At 41.5% G+C, this 27,693-nt stretch overlaps 1 long non-coding RNA gene across 1 annotated transcript in view; it reads left to right on the forward strand.

Moving 5' to 3' along the window:
- The window catches only part of LOC123615118 (uncharacterized), a 150,992-nt gene that overhangs the window by 122,350 nt on the left and 949 nt on the right, over window positions 1-27,693 (forward strand). The window contains exon 3 of the long non-coding RNA XR_006722677.2: window positions 24,577-24,744. This is a non-coding gene — a long non-coding RNA (uncharacterized LOC123615118). The remainder of the gene's footprint in view (window positions 1-24,576; window positions 24,745-27,693) is intronic.

The raw sequence follows: 27,693 nt of genomic DNA on the forward strand, positions 1-27,693 counted from the left end.
GGTTGCATCATTTGCAAATATTTTCTCCCATTCCGTAGGTTGTCATTTTGTTTTGCTTATGGTTTCCTTTGCTGTGCAAAAGCTTTTAAGTTTGATTCAGTCCCATTTGCTTATTTTTACTTTCATTTCTTTTGCCTTGGGAGACTGATCTAAGGAAATATTGCTACAGTTTTTGTCAGAGAAAGTTTTGCCTATGTTCTCTTCCAGGAGTTTTACGGTGTCATATCATATTTAGGTCTTTAAGCCATTTTGAGTTTATTTTTGTTTATGACATGAGGGAGTGTTCTAACTTCATTGATTTATATGTGGCTGTTCAGTTTTCCCAACACCATTTGCTGAAGAGACTGTCTTCTCTCTGTTGTATATTCATGCCTCCTAAAGTGAAAATATTGGTATGTGTTTCATGTGCAGAAACTATCACCAGCTCTCATGAAGGCTGACATGCATTAGGCACTGAGGGCCTAGGGATGCCGCCATCCTGGAATCTGCCTGTCACACTGCAGTGGAGGCCTAACCCTGTCCTCTGCACATCTGGGCCCCAAGTACCAGAGTCGTAAAGTGCCTTCCGAGGTTGCACAGCCGGGCCTCCTCATGGCTAAACTTGAAGCCATTTTTCTTGATTCTGCAGGGGCGGTTGTTCCCTCACTGTGTAGACACTGATTAGGTGAGTGAGAAGAGGCTGGTTTTCAAAGGAAAAAGGAGAGGCTCTACTTTGGAGTTTCTCCCCTTCTGTGGTGACTTAGTGCCCTGGAAGGGTCAGGCCCGAGAATGCTAAGTCCCCACAAACTTTGAGGACATGGGCATTTCATCTCTCTCTTACCCTAGGGCGGTCCCTTCCCAGAGCCTTCAGCCACAAATGTCACACTAGCACCCTGCAACACTCCTCCCCTCCTGCATCTACTTGTCCCTGCCCTGGGCCCGGGTCTCTCAGGTCCAGCACTCTCTCCAACAACCCCCAAAGCCTCCACCACTTCTGGAGTGAGGCGCTTTCCACACCCTGACTCCATGTGTGAGTAGATCTCATGTGTGCGTCCTCTTTCCCCAGTCAGCTTCAAAGAACACAAAAGTCCTCCTTGAAAAGGGCAATGAGGTCTGATGAAGAATGAATGCTGTGAGCTTCACAGGGGCCTCCTAGGGCTGGAAAGTTACTGTTGGAAGTGTGCCTTGACCTCCTGCCCCATGACACCTGCTTTCCCCTGGCTCTGGTATTCAGGGGTCCCCCTGAGGCACGTGGGTCAGGCAGCAGAAGGTTCCAGGGAATGTTTGTATGGAGATGTGCTGCTTAGAAGCACTCGGGGCAGCAGGAAACGGGGCTGATGCGCTAATCCAGAGCATGAAGGCAGGCAGGCCAGGCACGGGGCATCTCCCAGGGACACTCCTGGTGGTAGGAAATTTTGGCTGTTTTGGGTGAGCAGAACCACAGAACATGGAACCAGGAACCAGGTCACGGTTCAGAGTTTCTGCCAAACTCCTGTCTTCTTAGCGTCACAGAATCTTAGTGTAAGGGAAGACTGCGGAGAACAAGACCCTGTCTCTTGCTCAGTGTTCCGCATCCCTGTCCTGCTCCCTCAGCATCTGCTCGTCCACTTCCAGTGGCAGGTATCTCACTGCCCAGGAAGGAAGTGCATCCCACATTGGAGCCCTCTGCTGCTATCAGCTGAAATTGATCTCCTCGTGACTTCTAAGTGATCCAAGGCCTACTCATGGAATAACACCGAACAGTCTCATGTATTTTCCAGATAATAACACTTCAAATATCCAAAAGGAGGAACCAGCTTCCTCCCTGTCTACCTCCATCCCAAAGTCTCCTCTAGGCTTTATGTTTTTAGTCTCTTAGACACTCATGTTTGGACTTACTCCCTTTATCAAGAGAGTATCACATAGTGGACAAAGTGTAGGCTTTCGTTCAAACAATGGTTCTAATCTAGGTTCTACCAGTATATTAATCTTGGAACCTCAGCACTGTCATCTGAAAATGAGGATAAAGCATGATGGGGGAGTTATTATTATGCAAGCTCATTCATTCTCAACTGGTTCAGGTTATTCTGTTACAGGCATGTGAGTGCTCTGTCTCACTCCTATGGTGTCCAGTGTGACTTCGAAGAAAACCAAGAAAGATGTTGACCACATGCTGGGTGGTTTCCAGTGAAGTGAGGTTCCCATGAAATTTCTCTCAGGAACTGGCCAGCATGGTCTCTGAGGATGGAGATGGGTGCTACTCTGTTGAGTGGAGGCTCTCTGTTTTAATGCTCAAATGGTCCCTTTCGTGGTACTCCATCTCTCAACCATTCCTGCGTAGAGACTCCTTTGTCTTCTTGGACAACTTCTCTTTGATCAACTCCCAGAATCCTAGGCACAAGAATTCAAATCAGTGGAAAGCTAGTTTACCTCTCAAAGAGTGGGGTGTGGTGGGGCTTAAACTTCATACCTACCCAATGCAGTAAGGAAAAGAAAAACAAAACAAAACTAGTGTGTTTCTATATTAAAATAGTCTGAATCTTCATCACCATCCACAGTGTGAGCCATGTCCATTTCTGAACTTCGAGACTTTCGCTCCAAGCTGGTTTCTGCCATTCCACCTAGGAATTGCTGCATTTAGAGGAGATGGACTGTTTCTAGAATCATTTGCTGAGCAGTCTAGAATTCTTAGTTCTGATACTGTCAACTATAGATCAAAATATTTAGGAGAGATGTAGGGAAGAACTTCTCAATGATGCCAGTACCTATGGGCATCAGTACCCTCAGGATTTTGGGAACTCTATCCAGAGAGCCTAGAGAATGGGCTGGGAGTAATCTGATCATTTAGTTCAGGTGTAGTTCTGTTCTGAGCTGGGAGGATAGATTAGATCTGTGTTTTCCAAAACGTGGTATGGTTTGCATCCAATGAAGAGCATATAAGATAATTCTAGGTGATATGTGGATCAACATTTCTTATTTTAATATTAATATTCTAATTTTAATTAATTAAATAAACATCCCAACTTAAAGTGTCTTTTAAAAAAGTATACCCAGCATATCTCAGCTCTAATTTTACGGCTATTATTGCTTAGGCTAGGGCTAAAGAAAAGCAAATCAATGTAGAGTTCATTTGAGGAAAATATTAAACCCATTAAATTACAGGTATTATGCAGCCATGGCAAAATTCCCAAAGGTGGAGCTCAGATGACAGAGGCTGGGGAGACACCACCCTCAGGGACAGAGCTCCCGTCCTTGTCTCTTGCTGCCATGACCTTTGTAAGAGTTTCAACACAATCTAGATCTTTAAGGTCTTTTTCTTCCACCTGCTGTCGGCGTGACGGGAGAGATTTCGCGGGCTAATGTGATTTTCAGGTATTTGGTGTGGAGGCCCCGCGGCCCGACCTGGGTAATGAAGAGTTCATCTCCCTGTCGGCTGAGGCTGCTCGCCATCCGCGCGTGATGCGCGGCCACTGATGAAGATGGAGTGGCTGGGCCGGCGGTGTTATTAATGCCAGTGCTGGATCTGTGAGCATCTGCAAGTGAAACAGAGTGAGATGCCCTTCACTTAAGCCCATGAGGACAATGAAAGCCAGTGTACCGCTTGGCTGGGAGCCAGAGGTGGGCCTGTTGTCACAGTAAAGAAATTCATTAGGGAAGATCTTGTACCAAGGACTGGAGAGAAAAAGAAAGAGGGTGGGAGAGGGTGTTGATTGAGCGACAGCAAATTAAAACTTTGTCCCTTGCTCTGGGATACACATAGGTCCCTGCTTCTACAGATTTATGACACAGAGGCCCCAGAGGGGCTTCTGAATGCCTATGATCCAGCCATACCACACCCCCATCCAAGCCATGGGCTGGATTCCTTTCTAGAGTTGGAAGGGCTGCCATGACACCTAGTGCAGACAGAAGAACTCTGAATGGGAGGATGTGCTGCGGGAAGAGGATGAAGGTCTCTAAAGTCCAGTACAGACAGTGAGATGATGGTCTGGGGTACCAGATACCTGGTACAAAGTTTGCAAATTTAAAGGGGCAAGGCAGGTCACATAACTTGAAGTGGGCCAGCAGTATGTGGCAAGAAGTGGAGACCCCTGCAGTCTAGGAGCCCCATGCTCCATTTAAGGGGGCAGCCACTCTGGGCACCAGACATTGTTTTGATGAGGAAATCCTAGTCCTTGTTTCTAGATCTCTGAGGTTTCAAGAGAAGCTATATGTGAATATTTTAAAAATATACAAAACTCCCTGATTTAAAAACATTTAACTTAAATTTCTAAAAAAATTTATTTAATATTTTTTAAAAATCAGAAAGAAAAAGAAAACACCAGACTGATAAAACTGATGATCTGGGTTTGGCCTGTGGGCCTCTGTGGTGAGCAGAATAATGCCCTTCCCTCTAAAGATATCTATGTCCTAATTCCCAGGAACTGTGAATGTGTTATGTTACATGGCAAAGGAGAATTAAGGTTGCAGATGGAATTAAGTAGCTAATCAGCTGACCTTGAGATGGGAAGATTAACTTGGATAATCCTGGTGGTCCCAATGTAATCACAATTGTCCTTAAAAGTGGACAGAGGAGGCTGAAGAGTTGGTGTCTGAGTGATAAAATACGAGAATGAATCAGTGCAATGTTGTTGCTTTGAAGATGGAAGGGGGCAACCAGTTAAGGAGTGTGGGAAGCCTCTGAAAGGTGGAAAGGTCAAGGAAATGGATTCTCCCCTAGAGCCTCCCGGGAGCAAATCAGCCCTGCTGACACCTTGGTTTTCATCCAGTAAGATGCATTTCAGACTTTTCAACTACATAACTGTAAAATGATAAATTTATGTTGTTTAAGCCATCAAATTTGTGATAATTCGTAACAGCAGCAAAAGGAAACTAACACAGCCTCTATTTTCAAACTCCCAATCTACAGACTGAATGGGAGAAAGGTAATACAGTGAAAGCGGGGAAACATGTAGATCTCTGTTTGCCCTTTGTAATAACGAGGGAGAGGTGAAGAGAACGACTGCTAGGCGTGGCTGCTTGAATTCCTTAGTGACCGTTTTAATAAAAATACCTGCCCCGTTGACCACATGCATCTGATCTTTTACTTCTGAGACATCCAGCTCTGTTCTTGGGGCACTTTGGGGCAAAGATCCAGGGGCTTCCCAGGTCGGTATACCTGGTTCACCATGGCCTCAGTGCTCACCAATAATCTGTGGGATCGGCTGTATTTCTTAGCCTCCTTGGCAGTTGGGTTGGGGCCACATGGCCAATGGGATGTGAACAAAAGTGATGGAGGGTACTTCCAGGCCTAGTCCCTCAATAAACCCATGTAATCTCCAGCTCCTCTCTTTCCCTGGCTATGGTGAGGCCTTGTGTTCCAGATTATTTAGCTACAAGGTGGAGGAGGACTGTCCCACCTGTGTCATGAGCAAGAAATCAACTTTTGTTTTGTTGAACCACTAGGTTTTAGAATTGTCTGTGGCAACATACTGATCAGTTGCTGAATCCGAAATGGACAAGACAAGATGGAGGAGTGAATGTGGAAAGATAAGTGAGCTGGAACCCAGGAGAGAAGACGTGTGATGGTTCAGAGGGGAACCATGGTTTCCCAAGTGTGATCTGGAAACCACTAATGGGAACTGAGTATGTGAAGGTGGCAAACAGAAGAAGAACATTTTACAAATTTTAAGGCAAGGATTTATTTTATTTTATTCAACATGTATGTCTACCCTGTAATTTCACAGATATTTTTTGCTTAGGAGTCAATCAGAACTAGGCTTAAAACATATTAAATAACAAATATACAAGTAGTACATAGGGGTGGAACAAAAATATGAAGGTGGCATTTAAATAACTGAAATTTAGGGACCATGAAAATAAGCCATAAGAAAGTAAAGGAAGCTTGTAGTATATATCTGAAAAAAATAGATAGTTGCCATGGCTTTTGCTATGGGAAAGCACATATTTAGCTCTAAAATCCTAGGAATTAAGGGGGATCTAAAATGATCAGCTCCTTGTTGCCTTTATAATGATGTCCAACTTCCTTGGCCTGGCATTCAAGACCTTTTAGATGGCTAATATCTACAGCAGCTTAACTTGCCAGTTAAATTTCTGTTAGCCATTGTACGTGATTCTACTGCTAAATTCCACCCCATTTGTGAGCCATAACTCAAATCCTGTCTCCACAAAGCTTTACCTTATTACTCCCCAGTAAAAATAATCTTACCCTCTTGAAAGGTCTTAGATCACCTATTCCTGGCACCAGCCAGACACAGTCTTGAGGTAGAGTTATTTGTATAAGCATCCTGCCTTCCCATTTAAATTGTGAGCTCCTGGACAAGACTGATCCTGTTCTTCCAATATTTGTTTGACTCTTTCGTGCTCCCTGATAATTTTCAGTAATACACAATCAACATACTGGTAGTAATTTTTTATTGTAAAACATCTGTTTCTCGTGCTTCAGAGCTTTTCAAAGCACAAGCCAGGAATTGCTGGAGATACGAGAATCGAGCTGTCCTATGACATGAGGATAATTTAATGAGCTTTCTGTTTGAAGAAGCTTCCAGGCTTCAATGAAGATATCTATTGGGAGTGTCATGAGGTTTGCTGCTACCTGGCTTATTATAATGGTCACGCTGGTGAAATGTTTTCGGGCAGGATGTCAAAAGTTATGGTAGCTGCTGAAGCAGGTAGACTTCAAAATTCAATTATAGAATTTGATTTCTCTCTTATCTAATAGTCAAAGCAAGCCAGCTTTCCTTGGCATGGTTATCCAGGAACCAAGGCTCCTTTCATCGTGTGGCTCAGCCATTCTCTAAGCTGTGTCATCAGCTCCATCCAACTGGCAGAAGATGAGAGGTTGTGAATCGGGTATTCCCACTTTTAAAGAACTCTGGTTAGGAAAGGACATACCTAATTCCAACTCACAGTCCACGGGTGAAAACTAGTCACATGGCCCCATCTAGATGTCAAGGGGCTGGGAAATGTGGTCCCTAGGTGCTTCTCATCAAACTTTTAATTACGGATTGGAGAGTATGGACTCTGTGTGGAGCACTGGCACGCAGCTGGGTCAGCCCACCAGCTGTCTTCCGAGTTAGGCCACCACTTAATTTGATTTACAAGGAAATGTGGGAGAGTTTGGGAAATAACTGGAACTACAGAGGAAAACAATGGACGAAGATAACCTGAGAAATAGTTGAAATGGAGACAAAGCCCGTCCAGGTCCCTAAACGACTGTCTCCATCTTTTTAGGTGATAGAGACCCAGCACAGGTGCTGGAGCCCAGATATGCAAAATTCTGCAATGAGGAAAAGTGGGTGGAGGGCGGCTCTTCTAATCTGTGTGCTTCGGAGAGTCATTTTGGGATTCTGGCCCAGTGGAGGCGTCAAGTTGCCAGGCACTTCCGTCTGGACTGCTGGCCAGTTTATGGTGCTTTCCTGACCACCGGACTTGGGAGAGAAGAACCAAAAGTACTGGCTTTTAGGTAGAACAGTATCTTTTTTTCACTACATTTTCTCCTGTTCTCTTATTTGAACTTTATAATAATTTGATGTCATAGGGAATATTGTCATTTAGTAGACTAGAAAGTGAGTCATGGAAATGGCCCAGTCTCTCACAGGAGTGTCTGAGTCAGGACCAGACCCTTGATTTTCTGACTCTAAATTCACGGCCCAGGTGGGTATAGCTCAGTGGTAGCGTGCAAGCTTAGCATGCATGAGGTCCTGAGTTCAATCCCCAGTACTTTCATTTAAAAAAAAAATGGAGCTAGATTCAAGGTCCATTTCATTGCAACACAAAATCCCCCCTGGGAAACAGTTGGCTTTAGGTAAAAAGGAGAAATAGGTCAATTCTGTCCTTCAGTCTTGCAGATTCTTTTTTCTGTGACCTTTTGCCCTCTCAGATATCAGTTCCCTAATTTCAGTTGACTTGCTCTGATCCCCTGATCCCCTTGGTTGTGCTAACTTCTGTCTCCCCCAGAGGCATTGGCATCTCTTTCTAGGCCAAATATAAAGAGATGTGGCTCTATTAGCGGGGGTCCTGTGGGAGGATGTTGGGGAGCATGAAGGCCTGTTCCAGCACCTGTGAAACACAAGTAAATAATCACACGCTCCATAAAGTCAGTTCCAGCCCCAGCCAGCATTGCAGTGACCATCGCTTCTTGCCAGAGCATAAATCACACACGTCAGAGTTTACAGCTGCAAAGGATTTTAGAAATCACCCAATCTAGCTATTTATGTTTGGGTGGTAAATATATGAGGACTTGACAAGACGGTCACTCCCACCAGCGATCAGAACAATGTAATTAAAATGAGAAGACCAAGTTTTCCTCTGTCAGGTTGACAAAAACAAAACCATATCCAGTATTAGCAGGAATGTGGGAGAATTGTCTCTCTAATACACTGTTGTATGACTATGGATTGGTAACAACTTTTGGGGTTATTTTGGCACGTTTCAAAGCAAAACTTGAAATAATTAAAAAAATTAAAAAGTAATTTGAAAAGTCTAAATTTAAATAGCAAAAAAAATTAAAAGCAAAAATTAAATGGCTATAGCGACTTCACATGCAAAGATCCCTATATCCACAGAGGTGCACAAAATTATGCATTCATGTATAATCATGAAAAAAATGGAGAAAACAAATATTTTGGCAGAGGAAGTGCTGAATTAATTATATAAAAAAAATCTATATTGTGGGTTTTGTGTAGCTGTTGAAAAGAATGATTTAGAAGTGTATAATGGTACCGCTGCTTTGGAAAATACTTGGTAGTTCCTCAAAAAAGTTAAACGGAGAGTTGCTATATGACTCAGAAGGATATAACCAAGAGTACTGACAATCTATGTCCACACAAAACTTGCACACAAATGTTCATAGCAGCGTTATTCATAAGAGCCCCCAAATGTAAACAAACCAAACATCATTCAACTAATGGATGGATAAGCAAAAGGTGGTATATCCATACAATGGAATATTATTCAGCCATAAACAGCAATGAAGCACTGATTCATGCCACAGTGTGGATGAAATTTGAAAACATTATGCTACGTGAAAAAAGCCAGACACAAAAGGGGACGGATTGTAGGATTCTAGTCATATGAAATGTTCAGAGGATGCAAATCCACAGAGAGAAAAAGTCTATGGATGGTTTCCAGGGGCTGAGGAGAGGGAAGCAATGGGGGGCAGGGTGACTGCTAATGAATACAGACAGAGCTCCTCAGGATGGGGATGGAAACATCCTGGAATTAGAACTTTGTGAGTCATGTGGCAACTCTTTGTGAACGATACACTGAAAGCCACTGAGTCATAAACTTTAAAATTGAGTTTAATAGTTTGTGAACTATATCTTAAAAAAAAAAGATCTGTCTCTCTGATATAGAAGCGTGTTTCTGATACATTGTAGATTCAAGAACAAGTTGTTGAACAATAGATAGCTTATTTTTTTTAATCATGTAACAAAACAAACTGTATCAGTTATGGTCCAACCAGAAAAATTAAAAGCCCTAAAAATATTTAAAAAGAGAGAATTTAATGCAGGGAATTGATTGCAAAGGAAAGAGCACCCCTACATTGGAAAGACAGAGAGAGGAGACAGTAATACCAGAGTCACTGTGTGGAGGGTCTGTCCCATGGAAGCTGAGGGGAATTGCAGCCACTACAGAGATGCCACAGGAAGCAGGGCGATGGGGAGAAATACCCTCCCTTTCTCTCCTCCTCCCATTGTTTGGTCTCCCTCCCATCATAAGCTATTGGTCATATTTACGCAGAAGCCAGGGGGAAAGAGAGCCTGGGAAATGTAGTTTCCTGCAGTACAGAACAGAGCAGGAGAGGCACAGAGAGTGGCTATGAAAGCAAATAGGCAGTTGACCTACACACTGTATCCCTTTTGCAACCAGCCGCCTGTTCTCATCTTCCTGTCATGAGGTATGAGTCATATAAACCAAAAATGTCCTCACCCTCTCAACAAGGGGAGGCCCAGAGCCCCATCGTTGTCATTGTCCACTTTGAGCGCATAATTTCCAGTAGGTACAATCCTTCCCAAAGGTCTGGATGTGACTTCTCATAGTCTGGTGGTCTCTCAACTTAATTAGAAAGTTAAATGCTGCTGACGCTTAGCATCAAAAATAAGGGATGAGAAAAGAAAAGAGAGAGAAAAAGAATCTATCAATAGAAACATAACAAAATATTCATAGCTGCTAAAGTCCTCATTTCTGTACCTGGCATAAGAGGATAGTTGATATTTACCATTTCTTCCTCCTGCCGCCTGTCCCCAGTCACCTTGCTCTTAGCCAGCACTCTACTTCTTGGGGTTTTTGACCCGGTGGGGTGATAAAATCACAATTCCTGGAGGCTCTGAGTCCTTAGTGGCCATGCCTTTATTGGACTGCCCTATTCTTCTACTGATTTTTATTTGGAAGTCAGAAGAGGCATCTAAGATTATCCCTGGGCTCCAGTGATGGCCTCTTTGCCCCCACTGTGAAGTAGCAACCCAAGTTCCCCTTGACAATTGAAATTAACCCCATTCTCTTTTGATCCAGTGACTTGAGGTAATCCCACTAGCTAGCTGGCAGGCAGTCTCCTCTTCCTCTTCCCTGTGGAAGCCATCATCTCTTGGGAGCACATCCAAGATTGCAGGGACAGGAAACACATCTCTGAGAATGGGTATATAGCAAATGGGGCCAGTCCTCATCCCTCAGTCCCCAGACCTGGGTGTTCTGACTGCAGGAGAAAGAGCTCAGACCATTTATTGCAGTTTAAAGCATATATTGCATCCTCTAGGACAGAACCCAGCCTCACAGGGTGTGGTCTCCCATCTGGCACTGTGGCTGGGTCTATAACAAGCCATTCTGTCAGACCAGTCACTGTGGGTCTGTGCCAAGGACAGTGAATTCCAAGAGTGTGAAGCCACTGCTGCGCCTCCTTCACTATAAAATATATTACTTGCTCAGAATGTTGTGTGAGACACCCGTCATGATAAACGAGGTGTTCCCTAAATCCATGGACAATGGCGCTGACAGAGATGCGCGAAGCTCTTTAGACCGGGGAAGTTTGGCATCTTCATGTAATTGAACGTCAGCAGTTGAGTCCAAGGCTCAGTCAACCAATCAAGGAAACAGCTATTTCTAGCTGCCTGAGCTAGAGCATTGTCTGGACTTTTGAGTGAGTGTATCCTTATTGACAAATTCAGCCTCAGCTAATTTTATTTTCTATTCTTAGGCTGTTACCCTTAAAATCTGCTGGCACAGCCGTTCTTATGAGCTCCTGCTCATAAGAAATAGCAAGAGCTTGTACTTCCTTTGGTGGATAGGATGTCTTTTCCCAGAATACACCTTGCAATTCTCCCCCTACAGTACAGTGGGGTCGGATTCTACTTACAGGTCCAGAGGCAGTAAGAGCTAATAGGAGTGGGTCTTGAGGAGAACAGTGTCCCATTGCAAAAGTTGCCTAAGATAAGATCATTACATTATATTACAGTGACTTTAAGCAAGAGAAGGCTAGTTTCCAGAGATGGAGGAAGACAGTCTGCCTCCACGGGAAAGGGGGGTTCAGAGGGCTTTGCCAGTTCAAGGTTCTAAGCATTGTCAAACCATCCAAATGTCCCCTTCTCAAGGCTCAGGATCCCACTTCTTCTCAACTAATAATCTGACTTTAATATATGAGACGCGGCTAGGTTTTGTACCCAGTTTACAATGCTATTCTGTAATGTGCACTATTTGATTGGGGCCAGGTCTTCAGGCGTGTCTACCCCATGGCTACTGGAAATAAGAGCTTCTTTTAAAGACGGCAAAGCAGCTCAATGGTTTGCTGCACCTGTGCCCGAGCTTATAGTTTCCTTTCTGTAAGCTCTCACCACCTTTAGAAGCAGCAGGCCACTTAATAGCTTACACCAGTCCAGTGCAGGAGTTATTTGATTTTCCAAAATTTTGTCTTAACTGGCACATTATCCCAGGCAACCTTCAGGTAATTAAGTGAAGATGTTCCCCTGCATGCCAGCTATTACTTCCATCTACAAGGAGATTATCACTATATTATGCTCTAACAGGTGAGCAATGCAAAGCAGAATTCTATTTTGAGAAATCTGTTTTTTTAAAAACCATTCCAAGAACTATATCAACTAGGAGAATAAGGTACTTCTCTGATACTTAAGAGAGAGGAATCTACAGTAAGTTGCCTATGCTTAATACTATTGAACTGCACACTTAGAAATGGTCAAGATGATTATCTGAGTGAATCTAGTACCAAGAATTGGCTTTAGGAGATGGAAGAACAGAGAAGCAAATGGAAGGTCTTGAGATCATCCAGTGATTAGCAACAGAGGAAGCTGCCCCCATCCCTCTGTTAGAGGAAAGGGTAGAGAAGACAAGCTGTCAGAATCAGGGTCATACTCTGGAGCTGAACTTGGTGCCTGTCATGTGAGCTCTGATGCTGTGGAGGAGATGCCATAGGATGCAGAGGAAGGCTTCTTCCTGCCTCCAACCCTCCAGTTTTCCACCAGTGCCTTCACTGGCAGAGCTGACCAGGTGCCCACAGATACAGAAGCAGAGTAGGGGAGGGACCCTCAGGAGGCTGACCTGTAACACACAGCTCTCTGCAGGTATGTATAAATGTACAGAAAAAAGTCTGGAAGCATATATGCCAATAACAAAGTGGACTGCATCTCTCAGGAGTGCGCAGTGACCCCAGATGGCCCCTCCCTTGGAGCAACTCATGCCTTTGAGGAGAGTGTCCCCGAGGGAAATGGATGCAGGCAGCCAAAAGGAAGTGGTGGGCGGGACTGGACTCTCTATCAAATAGGTCATGACACCCTGTCTTCTGTGACCCAGCTCTGCCCCAGGAGGAGCAGAGCGGCCACCCAGCAAAGCCCAAAGCAGAAAAGGAAGGCGGCTCTGCTGAATGGTGAGGGGTGGTTTTACGGGAGTGGAGGCTGGGAAAAGGGTGAGTGCTGGAAAGCAGGGAAGAGGGGAGGGCCGAATTCAGTACGGCCCCTGCGAGTGTGGAGACAGGCAGCAGGGGAGGCGGGGCAGGAGTGTGGAAGCTCAGAATGTTTTGGCCTGCCTTCTGTTTGACTATGTCACTTCAGTGCGGTCACTTCAGTCTGGCAGCCCACAGTGCTTTTTACAGCATCACTAATCAAATATTCTATTGGATCGATGCAGGGCAGCCACAAAGCTAACCTCCTTGGGGAGCTGGATGCATCACTGTCGTCCAACTGGTGCTTTCCTGCCAAGCAGGCACAAGTCTGGCCACAAAGTCTTGGTTATGTCATGACCCAGACACAACCACAGCGACAGTGGACGGTGGCGAAGGAGCGCCTGTCAACCCCAGCCTTCTTTCTGCAGAGATCAGCACTCTGCCTTCACTGAATTAACATAAATATTCATTTTCTGATGTAACAATGAGGCAATTGCTTAAGCAGAATACATTTTTTTTTGGTGGCTCTTTGTCGGCTATAGTTAAAGGGTCAAGGGCAAGGCAACCCTCAAGTACTTTGCATTTCTGGGCGGGGAGGAGGTGGGGAGGGAGTCCGATCACTTGGACAGGCCTGTGGGATCCCTCCAGGGGCTTAATTACTATGGCCTCACGCTCTGTGGCTGGCCTGGAGCTGAGGGGAGCACAGACGCTTGCAAGGTCTGGATGTGTGCCTTCCCATCCTAGCCCCAGTTGAAGGGGGAGCGGCTGGTCCCTGGGCCCTAGGAAGACCAGGGGAGGCCTGGCTCAGCCTCCCCCAGGCCCACAGTGCTGGGCAACCAAGGCGGGCCACCGAGGCCTGCCCATCTGCCACCCGCCTTGGTTTTAATGAAAACTGCCCACGTGCTGCTGCACATTCCTAATTATCTGCTCCGGCCTGGCCGGCTGACGTGTTTATTTTGTGGCTGCCAGACTGGTGGAGAGGGTCCTTTCATAAAGAATTACACCCCTTTCAAGTTGAGTTTCCTTCTCCCCCATCATTTGTTTTCCCAAACATTTCAGGATTAATTGAACACTCTTCCCCCTTCCAACCAAAACACATGCTCGCCTTCCCTGTGCAATATGGCAGTCTTGGCGTTTGATCATCTCGGTCTGCTCTCATGTCTGAGTCCCCAGTGCTGACAGAAGACTGGTCTCAAGTAACCTCTGGCTGCCGTGTTGGAGAAAATTGAGTTTCATTTCAAATTAGCCTCTTCAGTTTCTGTCTCTGAAAAGCTCATTTTCTCTAAATCTGGGTTTGGATATCTTCAGGCTCACCTCAAGCATGAGACCGCATATCTTTCCCTCGTCTTTTTAATTATAAGGATGGGTCTGGAAGCTTCATACAATATGTCATGAGTAAGGAAAGAAGGGGGTGAGAGTCAGCTCTGGGCAGACTTTAAAAGCATCAAGTAAGATTGTTCTTCTCTGACATGATTTCTCTATTAAGACTCCACAGGAAAAAAGAGAGCTAGGAATTAAAATGATTGTCTTCTTTATTTCTACTGTTGCACTCCTCATTTTAAAAACAGAGACAAAAACTCTTGATCAACTCCATTATCATCCTCTTTCTCCATCAAGGGTTGCTTAATAATCTGGGATGCTCAGAAGAGTCCCCTGGGGTTTAAAATTTTACCCACGTGTATAGTCAGAATAACAGCCTCCCAGAGATGTCTGTGTCCTGATCCCTAGGACCTGTAGCCCTCCCTCTGAGTAAGATTTTGAGGTGTGCAGTTGTCCGGGATTATCCAGGTGGGCCCCAAAATGTAACTGCTGGGGTCTTTATTTATTTTTTCAATTCTTACTTTTTATTGAAGTGTGGTCAGTTTACAATGTTAATTTCAGGTGTACAGCAAAGCGATTCAATTATACGTATTCATACATACATACATATTTTCAGCTTCTTTTCCATTACAGCTCCTTGCAAGAACTGAATATAGTTCCCTTGCTGTACAGTAGATCTTTGTTGTTCGTCTATTTTATACATATATATGTCTATCTATTAATCCCAAAGGACACAGGGGTCTTTAAAAGTGGAAAAGAGAGGCAGAAGAGAGAGTGAGAGGGAGATGTAACCACGGAAGAAAGGATAGGAGAGAAGCAATGTTGCTGGCTTTGAAGATGGATGAAGGGGGCCTTTAGAAGCTGGAAAAGGTAAGAAAACAGTTTTTCCCTGGAATCCCTAGAAAGAAATAGAGCTCTGCTGACACCTTGAGTGTAGTCCAGTGAGACCCTGTAGGACTTCTGACCTGCAGAACTGGGAGATAAATGTGATGTTTTTATGGTCATTTGTTCCAGCAGGAGGAAACTAACACATCATGTAAATTTACTCCACTCTCTTTAAATCTGAATTTGGAGAGGTGGTCCCCAGCAGCACCAGGTTGAAGAGCTCTGCGGGTGATTCTCCTGCAGCGGGATTGCGTGCCACAGCTGTGCTGTCCCCACGGCCTCACGCCTCCTCGCTCCTGGGCCCACTGCAGTCTGGCTGCTGTTCCCACCAATCTCTATACACCAGCCTCTTGTTGACGAATCCAGTGGACGATTCTCCCTCCATATGTTACTCAATATTTGACATCACTGGCCATTTCCAAGCTGGAACCAGTCCCTCCCTTGTCCTCTCGGACACCACTCATCTGTTTTCCCTCTTACCTCTCTGGTCAGCCATGTGCCTCTCCTGGCTACTGCTTTTCTTCAGCCTAGTCCTTAATGCTGATGCTGTGAGGGTTCCACCCTAGGGTCTAGTCTCTCCTCACTCTGTATACTAGTCCTGGGGTGTTTCATCTATCGCTCTGGCTTCTAGAGAGTGATGAATACCTAACTTAAATCTTTTGCCTAATTGTCTTTCCCAACTTTCAAAGCCATATATTCACCAGTCTACTTCAAACTCAGTATGTCCAACACCAAGCCCATTTCCCCACCTTAATTCCCTTCCTCCGTATGTGGCATTATTATCCCTGCAGCAACCAAAGCCAGAAACCTGGGGATCATCCTGTCTCCTCCCCCTCCACCACCTCCCCCTCTCCTAAGTCTAATTAATCATGTCTCTCCATCCACTCAGTAGCATCCTGGTTCAGGCTACTTTGATTTCTCCATGAATTATTGCAATGGCCAAAGCCACCTCTCAAAAATAAAGTCGTCACTCTATGTAAATCACTTTAACATCTCCCTCATCCTCAGGATTAAACTGCAAGCTTTTCACTTGTCTTCAAGACACACTGCCACTTTGTTACTGTTTTCCTAACATCGCCCCTTCCCTACCATATCCTGACCCCGACCCCTGACGCTCTGCCCCAGCCATCATGAGCTACTGCAGTCATTTCAATTCACCCTGCCTCCTCTTGTCCCAGATTTTGCATACGCTGGTCTCTCTTCCTAAAATACTCTTCTCACTCTGAGACTAGCTACGTCTTGCCTATGCATCAGTCTTGGCTTAGCTGTTGCCAAGGACCTTGGTCATTGTTTGGCTATGTTCACACTTCCTTTAGCATCTTGATTGACTTCAGGAGAATTAACCCTTTTTTCTTTTGGGTATCCTTGGCTAGATGGTAAACTGAGATGTCTACCTCTTATCATAGAACCTAAATTGAGTTAGCTCCTTTCTCTCATGCTCCTGATAGAGTAGATGAGCTGTGACCTATGCTGATCAGTCAGATGCTTTTATCCGGGGCTTTGAATCTTGTATAAATAGTGCTGGGGATGAAAGACATTGGAATTCCTCCACACCAGGGCAGGGCTCTGACTGGACTGTTCTGGCCCAGACACCCTGCCTGTGTTCCTATTTCCCAACAATTCAAAACTGCCCTGATTTCTGTCTCTTCTAAGCCTAATTCTCCAGCTCTTGTATTGATTCTCTTTGTATCCAATTTCCTTATTTTTAAGTTAGAAAGAGTTGGTTTCAGTTCTTTTTCCATTTGTAAAGCATTCTTGTCTCCTTAGCCTTCCTGTGGGAGCATTCTTATCAGAGTAGTTACTTCTGTACAATGTGTTAAATTATCACTTCTCTGTTTCTCCTACTAGACCATAAACTTCTTTTTTAAATATTTTTTATTGAAGTGTAGTTGATTTACAATGTTGTGTTACTTTCAGATGTACAACAAAGTGATTCAGTTATACATATATATATATTCTTTTTCAGATTCTTTTACATTATAGGTTATTATAAGATATTGAATATAGTTCCCTGTGCTATACAGTAGACCCTTGATTATCTGTTTTACACATAGTGATGTGTATCTATAATCCCAAATTCCTAATTTATCCTTTTCTTCCTTTTCCCTTTGGTAACCATAAGTTTATTTTCGATGTATATGAGTCTGTTTCTGTTTTGTAAATAAGTTTATCTATGTATTTTTTTAGATTCCATATATATGTGGTATCATATGATAATTGTCTTTCTCTGTCTGACTTACTTCACTTAGTATGGTAATCTCTAGGTTCATCCATGTTGCTGCCAATGGCAACATTTTGTCCTTTCTATGGCTGAGTAATATTCTGTTGTATATATATGCCACATCTTTTTTATCCATTCATCTGTCAGCAGACATTTAGGTTGCTTCCATGACTTGGCAATTATAAATAGTGCTGCTATGAACATTGGGGTGTATTCCATGTATCTTTTTGAATTAGAGTTTTTGTCTTTTCTGGAGTGGGACTGCTGGATCATATGGTAAGTCTGTTTTTTAGTTTTTTAAGGAAACTTCGTACTATTTTCCATAGTGGCTGCCCCAATTTATATTCCCAACAACAGTGTAGGAAGGTTCCCTTTTCTCCACACCCTTTACAACTTTCATTATTTGTAGACTTTTTGACGATGGCCATTCTGACTGGGGTGAGGTATTGATTCGCATTTGTCTAATAATTAGTGATGTTGAGCATCTTTTCATGTGTCTGTTGGCCATCTGTATGTCTTCTTTGAAGGAATGTCTATTTAGGTCTTCTGCCCATTTTTTGATGGGATAGTTTTTGTCTTTTTGCTTTTTGATATTGAGCTGTATGAGCTGTTTGTGTATTTTGGAAATTAATACCGTGTAGGTTTGCAAATATTTTTTCCCATTCCATAGGTTTAGATTGTAAACTTCTTGAGGGCAAGGACAGTAACTTGTTTATTATTCTATACCCAGAGCAAAGCACAGTGGCTGGTACATAGTAAACATTTAATAAGCAATTGAGAAATGTGTGAGTGCAGTTTCATTCTCTGAAATGAACAGAATAAATGTGGAAAAGACTTATGATCCATTGATTCTAGTGTTTCCCAAACTATTGCCAGCTTACATAAATTATCACCAGAAAGTTCCATTAATGCTTCCTCTCCCCAGTGGCAAAACCATGCAGATAATTGTACAAAATCCAAGCCAAACTAAAATGTCAAAACAGGAACTTTATTTCTAAGAAGACAGAATAGACATACTTTTCCCTCTTCTACCACCTAAGTACAACAAAAATCCCTGGGCAAAGTTTCATAAGCAAAACCACAGTGAGCTATTACATCACGCCTTTTAGAATGGCTATTATCAAAAAGACAAGAAATAACAAGTATTAGCAAGGATATGGAGAAAAGGGAACCCTTTTGCACTCTTGTTGGGAATGTAAATTGATGCAGCCACTACAGAAAACATTACAGAGATTCCTCAAAAAGTTAAAAATCGAAGTACCATGTGATACAGCAATTCCACTTTTGGGTATCTATCCAAAGGAAATGAAATCACTGTCTTAAAGAGAAATCTACACTTCTGTGTTCATTGCAGCATTAGTCACGATGGCCAAGACCTGGAAACAACCTGAGTGTCTATCAAAGGTTGAATGGATAAAGAAAATGTGGTATGTATGTATACAATGGAACATTGTTTAGCCATTAAAAAACATGGAAGTTCTGCCGTCTGCAACAACATGAATGGACCTTGAGGGTGATATACTGAGTGAAATAAATCAGACAAAGACAAATACTATATGATCTCACTTATATGTAAAAAACCAAATTCATAGAAACAGAGATCAGATTTGGGGGATAGGGGCTGGGGAATTAGAAGGTGATCCAAAGTTACAAATGTCCAGTAATAAGATAAATAAGATCTGGGGATGTAATGTACGTGATGACTATAGTTAACCATACTGTATCATATATTTGAAAGTCGCTAAGAGAGTAGATTTTAAAAATTCTTATCACAAGAAAATAGTTGTAACTATGTGAGGTGATGGATGTTAACTAAACTTATGCTAATCATTTCACAATACATACATATATCAAATCATTACATTGTATACCTTAAAATTATAAAATGTTATGTTTCAATTATATCTCAATAAAACTGGAAAAAAAGAAAATTATGCAATAACCATAAAATGTAACAGTATACGTTAAAAGTAATGTGTAATTGATCATCAGGGAAATGCAGAACCGCAATGCAACACCACTACACACCCACCAGAAGGGCCAAAATGTAGAAGTGTTGATAAGGATGTGGAGGAACTGAAATTCTCATACATTGCTGGAGGGAGTGTAAATTGGTATAATTACCATTGAAAATGGGCAGTTTCTTTTCTAATAAAACTGAGCATATACATAACATTGTGACTCTGAATAGATGGAGAGACATGCCATGTTTGTGGATTAGAATAATGAACATAATAAAGATGTCAATGCTCCTTCAAATGATAGATTTCATACAAATTCCTATCAAAATCCCAGAAAATGTTTTATAACTGTAGATAAGATTATTCTTAAATGTATGGAAAAGAAAAGGGACTAGAATAGCTAGAAAAATTTTGGAAAAGAAATAAAATGGGAGGAATCAGTCTGCATGATTTCAAGATTTATATAACTAAAATAATCAAGATTTGCGTGGTATTGATGGAGGATAGATCCATAGATCAATGCAACAAAATTGAGAATTGTACGGCTTTTCCAACAAATAGCACCACTGGGACTTGGACATTCATAGGCAAAACAAACAAACAAACAAAAAACAAAAACAAAAACAAAAACAAGACGGAAGGAGGACCCAAGTCTCACATCTTAATATAAAAGTAAACTCAAAATGGGTTGTCATACTAAGTGAAGTAAGCCAGAAAGAGAAAGGAAAATACCATATGACATCACTTATATATGCAATCTAAAAAAATGACACGAATGGACTTATTTACAAAACAGAAACATACTCAGAGACATAGAAAACAAACTTATGGTTACCGGGGGGAGGTGGAGGGGGTGGAGGGATAATTTGGGAATTTGGGATTTGCAGATACTAACTACTATATATAAATAGATAAACGCCAAGGTCCGACTGTGTAGCACAGGGAACTGTATTCAGTACCTTGCAGTAGCCTATAATGAAAAAGACTATGAAAAAGAATATATATATGTATAATAAAAGTATAAGAAATGATATATCATGCAAATAACAATCTAAAAAAGTTGGAGTGACTATATTAATGTCAGACAAGACACACTTGAGAACAAGGAATATTACCAGCAGTAAAGGGGCATCATGCAATGAGAAAAGTATCAATTTACCAAGAAGATACAATAATCCTAATTGTGTATTCAAGATTTGTTGTAGTTTGACAAGTAACTAGTTGATTAGTTTTTTTGTGTTTTTTAAAATAGCTTTGGTTTTGTAGGCAGAGCCTAAAAGAATGAGTTTAGTCTTTATCAGATACATAAATTCACATTTATTGTTTCCTGTAATAGTTTACAAAATGAATTCCTAGTTGTTTCTCAATCAACAAAACACCCCTTGGAAGCGTGTATTCTTCAGCCGTCATACAGGGTAGGAGTCTTGGGTGAATATGGCAAATGGCTTCCGACAGGCTGGCTCCTGCTTTCTGATCCTACAAGGTCTGAGTGTTTGGAGTTATAACTCAGGCCTGGCATGAACAGTCATAAACGACCTCACACTTACTGCCCTCAGTCCCAGTTTGCAGCATGCTTTCCGCCTTCTGACTTAATGAAAAACACACCTCTGGAAACCAAAGCAATGGCCTCAGAAATTCTCTGAGCTCCTGGCCTTCCTTGAGGGCTCCTTACTGGCTGCAGGAGGACCTGGTGGGTGGATCTTCATCTGACCTTCACCTGCCGCTGGAGGTGTTTCTTCAGTGTCCTTCCTTTATGGCCTGGAGGGTCACTACCTGATTCTGATTCCTTCTATGTTTTCTCACGAGGTAAGCGCGAAGTTGTTGGCCAGTCTAACTACTGGCTTTGACCCATCTGCCAATTGTTTCTTTAAATCACAGAATAGAATATATGGAGGGGAATAAGTAACCAAAAAGATATTGGTAGATTGCTGCCATAAATAAAACCATAAGATGAAATTATCAAGAGTAAACATCAAGTCCAATATTTATATTTAAAAGATCAGTTTCATTGTAATCACCATATAGGAGGCCACTGTGAGGAATCCTGAGGAAACTAGTAGCAGGGTGACTATCTGAGAGTGAAGGTCGATTTAAAGTGAACGAGGACAAAGGGTATACGTGTACACATACATCCACACAAACCTACAGACCAGTCTTACTCATGCCAATCAGTGCAGTAATCCTAAATAAAATATGTGCAAACAGATAGCATATTAAAAGATTAATATTACATGACCAAAGGAATTTATTCCATAAATGCTAGGATGTTTCAACATTTGTATATTTATTAATGTAGATCCCATTAATGGATAGAAGTAGAAAAATCATCTGATCATTTCTATAAGCGTTGTGAAGGCTGTTGAGAAAATTCAACATCTATTCTTTATTGTTTGAGAAGTTTGAATAGAATGAGAATCAGATGTTATTCTGTTGTGCAAAACCCAGCATTATGCAAAACAGGGAAAGAGTAGACGCATTCCTATTAAAGTCAGACACAAGAAACAGACGCATTCTCACTGGTGTTACTGATCATGGTCTGGTAGTGTTCATCAGCACAATTAGAAAAGAGACAGAAATAGGTGGTTTAAAAATTGAAACAGAGTACATAAAATTATAATTTTATAATATAACTATTTGACTGAAAAATCCAAGAGAGTAAAAATTGAAATACTGTTAATAGTTAGGGAATTCAATAAGGTAACCAAACACGGATCATATATGGAAATCACTAGCTTTCAGATATATGAACTATAATCAATCAGAACAAGAGAACCTCAGAAAAAATTCAAAATGCATAAAATACTTATGAATAAACCTAACAAGAAATGTGCAAGATCTATAGAAAGAACATTTTAAATACTGGTGAGGATCACAAAAGGAGACTTGATAGTATTAGCTAAATGGTTTGAGATCATTGTACGAAGGCACAGACTGTTGAAAATACATGAATTTGAATATATGGGAAGAAGTGTGATTTTAATGCTTTCGAATATATATAATAACCCTCCCTTAGTGGTTCTCAAGAAGTAGTTTCAATAAATGTAATTAAACAAGTAAAAAAAAAAAAGGAGACTTGAACAAATGATCTGTATACTGAATAGGCAATTGTATCATCATCATCAAGATATGAATTACTCCTAAGATATGCTAAAATTATAATACACTTCCAATAAAATGCAAACTGAAGTCTTTTGGAACTAGGCAAGCTAATTCTAAAATTTATAGGGAAAAATAAATAAGAAAGCTAGGAAAATTTCAAACGAAAAAATGAGAGATTGTCTTTTACTAAATATGAAAACGTAATATTCAAAACAGTGTTAACACTAGGCCTTAAATAGACGAATGGGAAAAAAAATAGAAAGTCTAGAAATCGACCCTCACACATGGAGAAATTTATTGTGTGATAAACATGGCTTTTCCGATCAGTGGGTGGGCTGATTATTTGTTAGCGCTGAGCTCCTTTCTTAACTGTCCATGCTCTCGGATGTTCCAAAGTTGCTGGCTGAGAGCCAGTGTGCTGTGTTTCCAGATTTCCTCATCAGCTTCCTTTGGTTAGATTCTGTGAATGGGAGGCATTCGTTGGGATTGAGGAGCAAGAAGTAAGAAGGAGCCATTTTTATGTCTATGGCGCCTCTTCTTGCAGTAAGAGCGTCAGTGGCTTCACCAGCATCAGTGAGATACTGGCAGCATGACTAAAGTTTAAGTTCCTGGGTTCCTGCTTAGTGTCTGCCGTGAGATTCCATAAAAAAAAGCACTGACTGTGCTACCAACGTTTCAGCAGGGAGCACCAACTGGGGGGGTTTCCAGAGAGGGGGGTACTAGGGGCTTTGTGATCACTGGTTAATATCACTTTCTCCCTTTGTTCCTTTAGTTCAATGTCTTTGTCACTAATTCATTGCATTCAATTCTCCCTGCTTGAAATAGTGCTTTGAGATTTCCTGACAGGACATACACTGATGCCAGGAGAAAATAATAAATTATTCAATAAATGATGTTGGTGAAACTAGGTAGTCAACCTGTGAAGGATACATTACACCTTATACCAAAATACATTTCAGATGAATCAAGGATTTGAATGTAAAAGAAATAAATTATAAAAACATATAAGAAAACATGGTGGATAAAAAAAAAATCTCAGAGGGCAGGTCTTTCTAAGATGTTCCAGATAAGAAACACTTGAAAAATTTAATTCCATGAAAAATGTTGACATGTCAAAAAAAAAAAAGTCCCAGCACAAAGGAAATCAAGAAACAGGAAAAATATTAACAATGTCTATTTGTAGACAAACACCAAAACCCCAAAAGAAAAATTAGCAAAAATCATGGACAGGAAGTTTACAGACAGAATATATGAATGATTCTTTAAACAAACAAACAAACAAAACACGAATTCACTAGTGAAACCTTCTGGTCATGGGCTTTTCTTTGCTGGGAGGTTTTAATTACTGACTCGGTCTCCCTACTCATTATTGGTCTGTTGAGATTACTATTTCCTCATGATTCAGTTTTGGTAAGTAATATGCATCTAATTCATATATTTCTTCTAGGTTATCCAATTTGTTGGCTTGTAATTGTTCATAGTGGCCTCCTATGACCCATTTTACTTCTCTGGTATTAGTTGTTAATGTCTCCTCTTTCACTTCTGCTTTTATTATAATTTTTTTCTCTTTTTTCTTAGTTATACTAGCTAAAGTTTTGTCAATCTTGTTTATCCTGGAATGTGTTGGATATGTCTGTTATCTTGATTGTGGTGACGATATTGTGAGTGTTTGCAATTTGTCTACACTCATCAAATTGTATATATTAAATGTATGCAGTCCTTTGTATATCAGTTATACTTCAATGAGGCTATTAAAATACTCAGTCTCACTCATAATAAGAAAATGCACATTAAAACCTCTGTCTGTTTATCTGTCTGTCTGTCTGCCTATCTATCTATAACTGAATCATTTTGCTGTATACCTGAAACTAACACAAAATTATAAATCACCTACACTTCAATTTAAAAGAAGTGTAGGTATCATCAGTAATAGAATTGATAAGTAGTGATTTATTCATTAAAAAAATCCACAGAAGATACCATTTCTACTCATCAGATTGGCCAAAAAAAAAAAGTTGGAGAACTCACCGTGGTGACTGGTGATGGAAAATAACACCCACAAATTCTTTGATACTCTTCCTCTTCAAGAGAGGAAACTCAGTTTTCCTCCCTTTAAGTGTGGGCTGGACTCAGTGGCTCACTTCTAATGAGTAAAGTGTAGTAGACAGAATGGTTTGTGGCTTCTGAGTCCAGGTCGTGAAAGGTCGCAACAGGCATTGCTGTTTCTTACTTGCTCTCTCTCTCAGATCCCTTGCTCTGAGGAAAACCAATTGCTCTGTCATGAAGACATCCCAGGAGTCCAGTGGAGAAGTCCCCATGTGGAGCAGTCGGCGAGGATCTGAGACCTTCTGCCTCTAGACCTGTGAGTGCGACATTTTGGAAGTGGATCCCCTGCCCCAGTTAAGCCAGTTTGGGTGAGTGTGATGTTGGCCAACCTAGAGACAGTGAGGCAGAACCACCTAGCTGTGCTCTCTTAAATTCTTGTCTCACAGAAAGTGGGAGAAAATACTTGTTGTTTTCAGCTAGTACGCGTTTTGGTAATTTGTTACACAGCAATAGGTAACGAATGAACTTGCTCTGTGGTGAGTGTATGGCAACAGGCACCCTCATCAGTTGCTGGTAGGAATATAAATTGGATCAATGCCATGGAGACATAGCAGGCAATATCTATTACAGTAGAAATGTAATTCCATATCTATAAATACATCCAAAGATACACTTGCCCAGGTATGAAATGTTAATTAAACAACTCTATTGCAGTATTGTTTTTAATGGTAGACTGGAAACAATCTAAATGTGTACAGTGACTGGGACTAGTTAAATAAATATGATACATCCATACAATGGAATTCTATGCAGCTGTTAACAAATACTATTCTATAAACAAGGAACAAAACAATATGTATAGTATACTATCATTTGTGTAATGCAAAAGAAAAGGATATGCAGAGATTATCTTTGGATGGATACACAAGAGACTGATAGCAGTGGAGGAGACTGGGGACCAGGAGTGGGAGAGAACTTTTCACGATACATCTTTTTTTGGGTATCTTTTGAAAAAAAATTTCCTTTGCCATGTGCATGCATGCATTACCTATTCAAAAATTTAAAACATTGGAAAACTAAAATAGATGAAAGGTCATCCATGTTAAGAGAGTTTCTAAAGATGTAGCTGACAAAGAACTAGAAAACCTCCTACTACAATCATGATAGCTAGGATACCTTCCTGCCTGGAGTATAACTTAAGACAGTTATAACCTAAGCCATTGTATTTTCTTCTGTTTAGAAAAAGAATAAATTTATAGGAGGTAAGGGGTCTGCTTAGAGTCTAGACAGAGAGAAATTAGGTCGTGTGGATTTGTCAATATTTACCTAAACCAAGGAAGAAGGGTAGTGTTTAGCAGCTGTGAATACTTTTGTGCTAGGAGGGAATGTTTCATATGACACAAGAGCACTCGATTCTCTTGGTTTAGATTCTGTGCTCACTTGAGCAAGCTTTTGATTATTAATCAAGCTTCTCTAGGGTTTTTTTTTTTTAAACAAGAGATCCCTTTCATATTAGACACAAGTATTGTAGTCACTGTAAAAGTATAGCCCCCATTAGAAATGTTAAGAGGGCGTTTTAGTTTATACATCAATCTTTCAGGAGTTAGATTTGTGTGAATCAGGCCCAAGAGCCTGAATGGCAGTGACTGCTCTGATATGATGAGTTTCTTGACCCAAAAAACTGAGGAGCAGTGTCCGGGTAGATCCCATTTTCCTCTGAGGCCAGTGGAGTAGCCAGCCAGTCTCCCTCTTGGATACTTGAGTGTCCTCATTTTATCCGTGACAAGCATAAACAGAGCAAAAGGGAGAGCATGCTGAAGAGCTGTTCATGTGACAAATCCCTGTGTGATGTGGAGGTGTGACCCAGCTGAGAGAAGAAGGCCGAGGAAAGGTCAGCTTCCACAGTTATCACAGGGGCCTGATAATGGAAAATCATTCGCCACTGGATTCCTTGTTAGACCATTTGGAAAACCCTTCTCCTTTATAATTCAACAGAAATCTGACCTAAAATTCTTGCAGATTCTCAGAATTTCTCAGAATTTCTATAGAATATCATATGCACTATGAAACACATGTGTAATAAAAGTAAAATTGAGATTTGGATGCTGGAGCATCAGCTAAGTATCCTGACTAGCTACATGATTTCATTGCCTTACCTGTCACACCAACTTGGTGGCATTGATTCCGATTTTTTTTTTTTTTTTTTTGCCATAACCAAATGACATTAGAACAGGTGTAGGCCTTGAGAGTCACTCTGATTAGTTAAAACTGCAAATGTTAACTTGGTGATTGTGAAAAGTGAACTGACTTAAAGAGGACTGTTGGAGGCACCTTACTTAAAGAGGGTTGCTCACTGACTTAAGGGTGGGAAGGTTAACATTTGTGTCCACCCATGCACTGATCCATCCATTCACTTATCCATTTCTTTAACTTACACTTATTGAACGTCTCCTATTTGCCAACAGCTCTAGTATGTTTCGGGGTTACCTGCTGTGAGAAACAGCTGAGGGAACTTCAGATGTACTGTCAGAAAGAGAAGATTTAAAGGAGACATGGCCGCTGTCTTCAAGTGTGCGAAGAGGGAGAAGGCTTATCTTGTTTTTCCAGAGGGTACAACTAGGGAAAGTGAATAGGTGATAACGGGTGTCAGACTCGGGCATAAATTACGAAAGAAGCTTTTGACTTTGGAATGAGCTGCCCCACAATGGAATGCACTGCCTTGCAAAACAGTGATCTTCCGGCCAGTCAAGGGAACTGCCAAAGCACAGATAAGGAAGATGGGGCCCAGAAAGATTAGATGACCTGGATGAGGGTGCACGGCCAGTGAGTTTAGGGGGTCTGGCTTGGCCACCAGAATGCAAGTCAGCTCAGGCCAGTCAGCCCTTGGCAATGATTTAACTTTGTTCTTTCAACCTCAAAGCTCCATGATGTGTTGTAACATAATTTTGATGAAACACATGCTTCAAGGCTAATGTGTGGGAGTGAGTCCCTGAGCTCTCGAGCAAATACCCACATCTCAGACAGATTTTGAAGTTCTATGCTTGTGGTAAACACAGTCGTTTTTCATTATGAAAAGTAGTTAATACACAAATGAGCAAAAATTTAAGAAGTAACGAGCAAATAGGAAAGAGAACCAAGAAAGTGAAGTGCCTATCAGACAAATCCGAGTAGCACGGCGTTTCAAATTGGGGGTGGCGTAGGTCAGTAATGTGAAATTGTTTCATTGGATATTCCATGGTTTCAGCAATCTGCCGTGGGGGACTTGTTCAGGAACGAGAATGTTCTGTACTCACTCAACTGTGTTCCACAATCTCCCT

The sequence above is a fragment of the Camelus bactrianus genome, chromosome 3, assembly GCF_048773025.1.
Source record: "Camelus bactrianus isolate YW-2024 breed Bactrian camel chromosome 3, ASM4877302v1, whole genome shotgun sequence".
NCBI classification, from domain to species: Eukaryota; Metazoa; Chordata; class Mammalia; order Artiodactyla; family Camelidae; genus Camelus; species Camelus bactrianus.